General features: G+C 33.9%; 1 long non-coding RNA gene across 1 annotated transcript in view; it reads right to left on the bottom strand.

The window, feature by feature from the left end:
- Positions 1–1,418: 1,418 nt before the first annotated feature.
- The window catches only part of LOC148942871 (uncharacterized), an 89,480-nt gene continuing 79,506 nt past the window's right edge, over positions 1,419–11,392 (bottom strand). The window contains exon 3 of the long non-coding RNA XR_016143041.1: positions 1,419–1,802. This is a non-coding gene — a long non-coding RNA (uncharacterized LOC148942871). The remainder of the gene's footprint in view (positions 1,803–11,392) is intronic.

Raw genomic sequence — 11,392 nt, 5'->3', positions numbered from 1 at the left:
CTAAGAGCTGAAATCGTATGTACATGAAATTGTTTTTCTTTCCCGTAAAACTGTAATAAACAAAAAAGATAATGATATGCTGTTGTTGTTGATAATAATAAACAAATTTTTAAATAATCTCACGCCTGTTAAACAGTCTCAGAAAATGTTGTTACTGCAAATTCTAGAGCCATTTTCCAATTCATAAATCAAAGAAAATGATTAGTTAACAATTTCATTAAGTAGTATAAAGAACGAGGTGTTGAGAAGGGGGTAATCCCTTCAGTTGAAAAAATCTGTTTTTTTAATTTAATGTCTGATCTTTTTAAATAACACCAGGAAATCCGGCTTCCCACTCCATGGAAAATTCCTTCCCCTCAAGGTAAATCCCTCCATGTAAAGTTCTTCCCACATAAAATAACCCCCACCAGGAAAATTCCCTCCAGACAAATTCATTCTTCTTAAAAAGGGCACTAGAACTTTTAATTTTCTTTCAAATGAGCCTTTTCTCGATATTCCAAGACTGATATTTCGATACGATCATCCCTGGGGAAAAATATAAACACTCATCCGTGATCTTTCTTCTCGCAAAATATACAAAATTCCACATTTTGAAAAAATGTCAAGTGTCGCCATACGCTAGATGGCGTTAATATTTTCAAGTTACCCATACTCTTTGTTTCTATTTTAAAACTGTGTATATCTGTTATTATGAACTGTTTTCTGACTTTTGATTTTTTAGGAAATTTTTATGTCTCAAACATTGCTAACACGAATGATATCCTCCTAGTAAGTCGTAACCAGAGAGGTCTTTTTGATTCTGTTAATTGTGTCGCCTCTTCTCTCTCTACTATTGGACTTGTTCTAGTTGTTAATATATACGAGTTTTTCCCTTTTAATGTTGAAGCTCCTTCTTGATTAAATAAGAAAAAACAAGTTTTTTCAACTGAAAGTAAGAAGCAACATTAAAACCTAATACGAACAGAAATTATTACGTATATGAGGGGGTTCGCCCCCTAGTCAATACCTCGTTCTTTACGCTAAAGTTTGAATTTAGTTCGAATCACAAATCCCTGAATCACAAAGGCCGTTTAATTAGAATAGATAGTTCTTTTGAAAGTTCTAAAAAAAAAAAAAATCAAGAGTGAGGTATTGACTAGGGGGCGAACCCCCCTAATACACGTAATAATTTCGGTTCGTTTAAAGTTTTAATGTTGCTTTTTACTTTCAGTCGAAAAAAAACTTGTTTTTTTATTTAATTTCTGATCATTTTTTTTTAATATGCTGGGAAATCCGGCTCCCCCTTCATAGAAATGTCCCTTCCCCCAAGGAAACATCCTCTATGGAAAGATCCTCCCACGTAATCCCTTCCTCTGACAACCTCCCCCCCACCCAGAAAAAAATCCCTCCTGAAAACGTCTGTATACTTAATAGCCAATACTATAAGATAAATAAGATAAAATAAAGTAACGCGAATTTCAAGCCAAAAGTGGCCATGTACACAAATAACATACAAGATTAATAAACTACAGCTTACAGCACTCATCACAATAATAAAGAAAAAAATAACAATAAAATAAAAAACTACTCTCTTCTTTTTGCAAAATACTCAACAAGATATCTTTCCACTAGACAAATAAAGTGACGTACTTTTCAAGGCATCAGGAAGCAGCACTCCATCATTCCCAAATAAATTTTCCCTTACCCCCGAAAGTAATCGACAACGACTCAGACAATGCTTCAAATTCTCCTCCTCTTCTTGGCAAAGAGGGCAAGCAAACCTGCCGTCCGGGACACTTTTCCTCCTCTCAAAAACTTTCAATCTGTAACGAATCGGAAGGCAATTAGGTCGTAGCTGCATCCAACATGTAAGGTATCTAGACGGTAAATTTCACTTAAAGTAAAATTCCTGACCATAAATTATCTTAACCTCTTTATACTACCTTTAAGTTTCCGAATTCTTAATCTCCTCGCCCCATTTCTGTATCGTCTGGTCCTCCAGCACCCGCTTGATTTCCTTGTCCAACTGTAATTGTTGACTAGTTGGTCCAAGGCCATCATTCCTTGCGAAAGAAAAACCTGTCTTATTCAGCACCTCTTTCAGTTTAAAAGGCCAAGATCTTTTCCAATGTAGCGGAAGTAACTCATCATATGCAGCCTTCAGTAGCCTATCACTGGGTAACTGTACAACCCTTAGCCAAAATTTGATCATTTGGACTGTCCTATAACTTTTAAGAGACCACAGTCCAAGGTCTTCTTTAAGAAACTGGGTAAGGGTCATTCTATACAACCCGTACAATCTCTTAAAACTGGGCAGCGTTCTCATGTCCCTAGATCTCTGCCCCGTAATGGAGAATCGGCATAATCTTGGATAAAAAAAAACCTCTTATGCAAAGACAAATTATTTAACACTTCTTTAATATGAGAACTCCATCCACCATTACTTTGGAAGATATAACCAAGATACTTTATTTTTTCAACTACTTCTATTTGTTATCCTCCAAATACAAATATATTTTCTATTTTTTCTTTGCTTTTACTAAAAACAACCACTTCAGTTTTCATAACGTTAAGCTGTAACTTTTTCATTTGTAAATATTCCTCAATTAAATCAAATAATATCTGAATCTCCCTTGCCGACTTCGCCACCAATGCAGTTTCATCTGCAAATAATAACACCGAAAAATTAACTTTTCCAAGACACAGCTTCGGAGCCCATTTTTTTTCCAGAAACTCCACCGTATCATTCAAAAACAAACCGAACAGTCTCGGGGACATGGAGCTGCCCTGCTTCACTCCTTTCTTAAGCCTGGTCAAATAGCCTGGAAAATCCCGAACCTGCAACCCTGACCGTAGAGTTAGACCCAGAATACATACCAACAAATAAACGAATAAAAGTTAAAGGTAGACCTACATCTCTTAAATACTTTTCAAGGAGAGCTCTATCTACATTGTCGAATGCCTTTCTTAAGTCTAGAAACGCAACATAGAGCTTTTTTCTACCTGATCCATACTTCTCTATCAGTGCACTTAACACAAATGCTCTATCCAACGTACTATATCCTTTCCTGAAACCCCCCTGCTCCTCTTTAATTACCCCATAACCCTCCAACCATTCATTCAACCAATTGTCCAAAATCTTTACTAAAATTTTACTAAATGCAGGTGCTAATGCTATCAACCTATAGGCATCATGATCACTAGGACTATCTTTCTTAAATAGAGGTACCATAATCAATAGGCTACTTTCCATAGGGAAGGCCATACACCACTACCTATAATTCTATTAAAAATATTCACTAAAACTAGCAAAAAAACACCAAGAAACCTCTTTAACAAAACTGCTGGTATACCATCTATTCCTGGCCCTGATCCTCCCTTCATCTTCTTTACTACTTTCCTAACTTCATCTGAGGTTACCTCCTTCACTAACTCATAATATTTTTCTTTCATCGGAAACTGCGGAGCAACTCTTGATTCTTCACTATCAAGGCCGCTAGAATCTTCATCTTTACTCTCAAGAAAACTAGGCTAAGTATCAGCTTCAGGAATTTGTAATTGGCCTTTTCCTTGTCTATTCTCTTGCCTTATTCCTGACCAAAATTGCTTTGTATCCCCTACCATAAAAGCCTTCTCTATCTCTTTCTATTCCTCTCTAATTTTCTCCCGTTTTTTCCTCCGTTTTAGCCTATTATATTCCCTTCTCCTTTCCTTAAACCACAAAACAAACCCTGCCTTTCTTCCTCTACAGAGCAAGCATTTACCAAATCTAATAACTCCTTCAACTCCTTTTTAAAAGAACTACATTCATCATAAGAAAAAAACTATTTTTCCTTTTCATATTTGGTTTCTCTGACGCACGAACACACTCATAAATCCCAAAACCCAAATCTTCCAAAATTTCATCTACATTCATCAACTCCAGCTCCTCTTTACTCTATTCACTCTTTAAAAACTTCCCTGAAAAACATAGATCATATGTAAGCCTGCTAGTAGGACTATCACCTTTTTTATTCCTTGGAACTCCTCTTCCAAGGCAAAGCTTAGTCTCAACTGGTAAGTGGTCAGATCCTACGACCCTAAGAACCTCAACATCATCGGCCAGGGCCACTAGCTCAATACCAACCAAAACATAATCAATTACACTAGGGTTTGTCCCCGACCGACAGGTAAACTCACCCTCCTCCCCATCCATCCCAAATCTTCCATTTCCAATCACTAATGCATTATCTAAACACAGTTCCAGAAGCCTTTTACCCCAATAATTAACCCTTCTTTCAATATCTTTGCTCCTTCTAGATGTCTTAGAAATATCAGGTATCCGGTCCGGCGTATCAACAAATGAAACTTGATTAATCTCCTTACATATTTCCGTATAAGCATTAAAGTCCCCCACCACCAAAAAATAATCCTTATCAAAACGTGATCACAATTGCCTAAGCTCCTCCTCTAATAAATCCCGTGTCACTTCTACTGCATACGAACTATTCTGGGGGGCAATATACACGGCACCTAAAATCAAACTTTTACCACTAGCAAGATGAATCCGAACCCATATAATATTCTCCGATACACTAGAAATTCGAGAATGTTTACGGAAACGACCTTGCTTAATTAACAACAAAATACCTCCATAATATCTCATATTCTTTGCTGGTTTACGGGCCACATTTTCTACCCAGTATCCTTCAAAATAAGGCACTGTATCGTCACTATGCCACGACTTCACAAGAGCAATAATATCAACACCACCTAGGTCCTTCAGTACTTGTTCAGCCTTATTTCTCACACCCTGGACATTCCATGTGATTACTCGCATAGGGTGAACATGGCCATACTGTCCCTATTCACTTAGAACAAGCTGGTCATGTGTCGGCAGGACAAAGGGCGTTTCTGGCTCATCAGGTGAGTATGAAAGTCTATAATAATCTCTTGATGAGGCAGCTCTGGTGCTCCTCGACTGACCTCTGTAGTTAGCTCTTCCGCCACCAGATCAGTAGAGAGGGGGGCGCTACTCCGAACACTCACCCCTGCTGCCACCTATAACTTTTTTGCACCCCAAATATGGGCATAGCCTCCCTAGGGAGAACACGTGGTTAATTGGGACAATGACCTCTTTTTCCAAGTGTGTTTTTGGCACGCTCAAGGCGAATGTTATGATCCAGAAATAGTATTTGTTGTTGTTTCACTGGCGAATGTCAAGGTCGATGTTGTTGTTGTTTTTGGCCAAGTGCACGCTCTCAGCGAATGTTATGATCCAGAAATAGTAAACAGCATTTGTTGTTGTTTTGGACATGTACATGCTTGAGGCGAATGTCATGGTGTCCAGAAATAGGAAACAGCATTTGTTGTTGTTGTTGTTTTGGGCAAATGTTATGAGTTTCCAAGGTACCTAACCTAACCTGACATGACACATGACACATCACACATGACACATCACACATCACACATGAAACGTGACACATGACACATGACACATGAAACATGACACATGACACAGGACACTTGGCACGTGACACATGACACATGACACATGACACATGACACGTGACACATGACACATGACACATGAAACATGACACATGACACGTGACGAATGACACATGACATATGACACAAGAATGACGTAATCAACTAGGACAAATGGATTTCCTGATAAATTGATTACATAATCGGTGGAACCCTATCAAGAGGTCTTGACGGGGTCCATACAAATGCATTTAAGTAGGAAATCGACTAGTAAAATGGATTTGGGATAACTTAATATAATAAAATGTAGATCCATATAAGGATTGAAAGACATCATTAAAGAATAGGAATTTGAATGAAGTACTTGACTCAGACCGCTGGCATTATTCGACATTGTTAACATAATCGGTAGAACCAGATAAGGAGGTCGTGACGGTGGTCCATATATGTACATAGAATGACGTAATCGACTAGGAAAATGGATTTCGGAGAAATTGATTACATAATCAGTGGAACCCTATCAGAAGGTCATGACGGGAGTCCATACATGGGCATTGAATGACGTAATCGACTAGGACAGTTGGATTATTTCAATAGTGTTTTGTTGCGGTTTACTGTGACACAGTTTCATTCTCTCGATTTTTCAAAGTTCATTTTGAATTTCTTTCGTGAAATGCAAGGGTTGGAATATTTCAATAGTGTTTTGTCATGGTTTACCTTGTCACAGTTACATTCTATTGATTTTTCAAATTTCATTTTAATTTCTTTCGTTGTAATGCAGTAGTTGGATTATTTCAGTAGTCTTTTGTTGTGGTTTACTATGTAACAGTTATACTACCTTAATTTTACAAAGTACATTTGATTTTCGTACAGTAAAATTTAGGGGTGGGAATAATTCAGTAGTGGTCTTTTATGTTTTACCGTGTCACAGCTACATTTTCATATTCTTTTAAATTTCATTTTGGGTTTCATTCTCTGTAATGTAAGAAGTAGAAAATATAATTAGTGTTCTGTCGTGATTTCCCACGTCACGTTTAAGTTCTATTAAGTTTTAAAAATTAACTTTTGATTTCTTTCATTGAAATGCAAGGGTTGGATTATTTCAGTAGTGTTTTGTCGTGGTTTACCTTGACACAGTTACATTTTCTTGATTTTTCAAAGTTCATTTTGAATTTCTTTCATTGAAATGCCAGAGTTGGAATATTTCAATTGTGGTTTGTTGCGTCTTACTTAGTAGCAGTTACATTCTCTTGATTTTTCAATGGTCATTTGAATTTCTCTCCTTGAAATGCAAGGGTTGGATTATTTCAATAGTGTTTTTTTGCGGCTTACCTAGTCACAGTTAAATTCTCTTGATTTTTCAAATTTCATTTTGAATTTCTTTCGTGAAATGCAAGAGTTTCATTATTTAAGTTTTCGCTGTTTACAATGTCACAGTTACGTTCTATTGATTTTTAAAAGTTCATTTTGAATTTCTTTAGTTGATATGCAGGAGTTGGATTATTTCAGTAGTGTTTTGTCGTGATTTACTTTATCACAATAAACATTCTCTTGATTTTTCAAAGTTCATATTGAATTTCTTTCGTTGAAATGCAAGAGTTGGAATATTTCAGTAGTGTTTTGTCATGGTTTACCTTGTCAAACCTACATTCATTTATTTTTCAAATTTAGTTTTGACTTTCTTTAATTGAAATACAAGAGATGGAATATTACAGTAGTGTTTTGTATTGGTTTACATTTTTACATTTATATTCTCTTGATTTTTCAAAGTTCATTTGAATTTCGTTTTGTGAAATGCAAGAGTTGGAATATTTCAGTACAGTGTTGATGTGGTTTACTTTGTAACAATTACATTTTTTCGATTTTTCAAAGTTCATTTTGAATTTCTTTCATTGAAATGCAAGAGTTGGATTATTTCAGTACTGGTTTGTCGTGGTTTACCATTTCACAGTTACATTCTCTTGTTTTTTCAAAGTTCATTTGAATTTCTTTCATTGAAATGCAAGAGTTGGAATATTTCAGTTGTGTTTTGTCGTGGTTTACATTATCACAGTTGCATTCTCTTGATTTTTCAAAGTTCATTTTGAATTTAATTCATTGAAATGCAAGAGTTGGAATATTTCAGTAGTGTTATGTCGTGGTTTAATTTGTCACAGTTACATTTTCGTGATTTTTCAAACTTCATTTGAATTTCTTTCCTTGAAATGCAAGAGTGAGAATATTTCAGTAGTGTTTTGTTGAGGCTTACCTAGTCACAGTTACATTTTCTTGATTTTTCTAACTTTATTTTGAATTTCTTTCGTTGAAATGCATGAGTTGGATTATTTCACTATTGTTTTGTCGTGTTTTACATTGTCACAGATACATTCTCTTGATTTTTTAAAGTTCATTTCAATTTTTTATTGCTGAAATGTAAGATTTGGATTATTTCAGTAGTGATTTGTTGTGTTTTACAGTGTCACAGTTACATTATCCTGATTTTTCAAAGTTCATTTTGAATTTCGCTCATTTAAATGAAAGAGTTGGAGTATTTCACTAGTGTTTTGTTGTGGCTTACCTTGTCACAGTTACATTCTCTTGATTTTTCAAAGTTCATTTTGAATTTCTTTTTTTTGAAATGCAAGAGTTGGAATATTTCAGTAGTGTTATGTCGTGGTTTACTTTGTCACAGTTACATTCTCTTGATTTTTCAAAGTTCATTTTGAATTTCTTTCATTGAAATGCAGGAGTTGGAATATTTCAGAAGTGTTTTGAAATGGTTTACCCTAGAACACTTACATTCTCTTGATTTTTCAAAGTTCATTTTGAATTCCATTCTTTGAAATGCAAGATTTTCACTATTTCAATATTGTTTTTTAGCGGTTTACCTTATCAGAGTTACATTCTCTTGATTTTTTCAAAGTTCATTTGAATTTCTTTCGTTGAAATGCAAGAGTTGAAATATTTCAGTAGTGTTTTGTTGCGACTTACCTAGTCACAGTTACAATCTCTTTATTTTTCGAAGTTCATTTTGAATTTCTATCGTTGAAATCGAAGAGTTAAAATATTTCTGTGATTTTATATCGTGGATTACTGTTTCACATTTACATTCTAGTAATTTTTCATAACTAATTTTGAATTTCTTTCGCTGAAGCTAAAGACTAAGATTATATAAGATGTTAGTTTTTTTTGTTTACCGTGTTACATTTAACTTTTAATTTTTATTCATTGTTAATATTGAATTTCCTTCATTTAAATGCAAGAGTTGGAATATTTCAATAGTGTTTTGTTGTGGATTACTTTGTCACAGTTACATTCTCTTGTTTTTTCAAAGTTCATTTTGTATTTCTTTCGTTGAAATGCAAGAGTTGGAATATTTCCGTAGTGTGTCGTTGCGGTTTACCTTCTTACAGTTACATTCGCTTGATTTTTCAAAGTTCATTTTGAATTTCTTTCATTGAAATGCAAGAGTTGAAATATTTCAGTAGGGTTTTGTTGTGATTTACCTAGTCACAGATACATTCTCTTGATTTTTCAAAGTTCATTTTGAATTTCTTTCGCTGAAATGCAAGAGTTGGATTATTTCAGTAGTGTTTTGTTGTGGTTTACCGTGTTACAGTTACATTTTCTTGATTTTTCAAAGTTCATTTTGAATTTCCTTCATTTAAATGCAAGAGTTAGAACATTTCAATAGGGTTTTGTTGTAGTTTACTTTGTTGCCGTTACATTCTTTTGATTTTTCATAGTTCATTTTGTATTTCTGTCGTTGAAATGCAAGAGTTGGATTGTTTCAATAGTGTGGTTTCGTGGTTTTCCTTGTCACAATTATATGATCTCGATTTTTCAAAGTTCATTTGGAATTTCATTCGTTTAAATGCAAGAGTTGGAATATTTCAGTTGTGTTTTGTTGTGGTTTACCCTGTCACAGTTACATTCTCTTGATTTTTCAAAGTTCATTTGAATTTCTTTAGTTGAAATGCAAGAGTTGGAATATTTCAGAAGCGTTTTGTTGAGGTTTACCATGTCACAGTTATATTCTCTTGATTTTTCAAAGTTCATTTTGAATTTCTTTCAGTGAAATGCAAGAGTTGGAATATTTCAGTAGTGTTTTGTTGAAGTTTACCTTGTCACATTTAAATTCTCTTGATTTTTCAAAGTTCATTTTGAAATTCTTTCATCGAAATGCAAGAGTTGGAGTATTTCAGTATTGTTTTGTCGTGATTTACCTTGCCACAGTTACATTCTCTTAATTTTTCAAAGTTAGTATTGGATTTCTTTCATTGAAATGTAAGAGTTGAAATATTTCAATAGTGTTTTGTCGTGGTATACCTTGTCACAGTTACATTCTCTTGATTTTTCAAAGGACATTTTCTATTTTTTTTATTGAAATGCAAGAATCGGCACATTTCATTAGTGCTTTGTTGTGGTTTACCTTGTCACAATTATAGTCTCTTAATTTTTCAAAGTTATTTTTGTATTTCTTTCGTTGAAATGCAAGATTTGAATTATTTAAGTAGTGTTTTGTCTTGGTTTACCTTGTCTTAGTTATTTTCTCTTGATTTTTAAAAGTCCATTTTCAATTTATTTCATTGAAATGCAAGAGTTGGATTATTTCATTAGTGTTTTGTCGTGGTCTACCTTGTCACAGTTACATTCTCTTGATTTTTCAAAGTTCATTTTGAATTCTTTCGTTAAAATACCAGAGTTGTATTATTTCAGTAGTGTTTTGTTATGCTTTACCTGGTCACTGTTACATTATCTCGATTTCACAAAGTTCATGTAGTATTTCTTTCTTTAAAATTCTTGAGTTGAAATATTTCAGTAGTGTTTTATAATGTTTTACATTGTTTCAGTTACATTCTCTTGATTTTTCAAAGTTCATTTTGAATTTCTTTAGTTGAAATGCAAGAGTTGGAATATTTCAGAAGCGTTTTGTCGTGGTTTACCTTGTCACAGGTATATTCTCTTGATTTTTCAAAGTTCATTTTAAATTTCTTTCAGTGAAATGCAAGAGTTGGAATATTTCAGTAGTGTTTTGTTCTGGTTTACCATGTCACAGTTACATTTTCTTGATTGTTTAAAATTCATTTTAAATTTCATTCGTTGAAATGCACGAGTTGGAATATTTCAGTAGTGTTTTGTTGTGTTTTACTTTGTCACAGTTACAGTCTCATGATTTTTCATAGTTCATTTGAATTTCTTTCCTTGAAATGCAAGGGTTGGAATATTTCAGTTATGTTTTGTTGCGGCTTACCTTGTCACAGTTATATTTTCTCGAATTGTTATTTCTGATTTTGGACGGCTTAAATGTAACAGCAGTAGATGTTATGCGTCATAAGTGTTTCGTCGAGATGTTCCTTGAAACAGATTATTTTTCGATTATCTTCTAATTTCATTTTGGAGACAAAACATTTTCCAGAAATTTTTGGAATATTTAACTAGGTGGCAGTAGGGTTTTACCTTTTAAAAATTAAATTCTCAAGATTTTTAAAATTTAATTATGTATTTATCTCGTTGAAATGCAAGAGTTGTATTATTTCAGTAGTGTTTGTTTGTAGTTTACATTGTCACAGTTACATTCTCTTGATTTTGCGAAGTTCATTTTCGATTTATCTCATTGAAATGCATGAGTTGGAATATTTCAGTAGAGTTTTGTCATGGTTTACCATGTCCAAGTTACATTCTTTTAATATTTAAAAGTTCAGATTGAAGTTCTGTCGTTTAAATGCAAGAGTTGGAATATTTCAGTAGTGTTTTGTCGTGCTTTACCTTGTCACAGCTACATTCCAATGATTTTTCAACGTTCATTTTGAATTTCTGTCGTGGAAATGCAAGACTTGGAATATTTCAGTAGTATTTTGTTATAGTTTATCATGTCACAATAAAATTTTCTTGATTTTTTAAAGTTCATTTTAAATTTATATAAATGAAATGCAAGAGTTGGAATATTTGAGTAGTGTTTTGT

This window comes from Artemia sp. Qi Xiang Cuo, chromosome 16, assembly GCF_049724085.1.
Source record: "Artemia sp. Qi Xiang Cuo chromosome 16, ASM4972408v1, whole genome shotgun sequence".
Classification (NCBI taxonomy): Eukaryota; Metazoa; Arthropoda; class Branchiopoda; order Anostraca; family Artemiidae; genus Artemia; species Artemia sp. Qi Xiang Cuo.
Note: the sequence above shows the minus strand (reverse complement) of the source record. Positions and strands in the feature narration are given on the sequence as shown.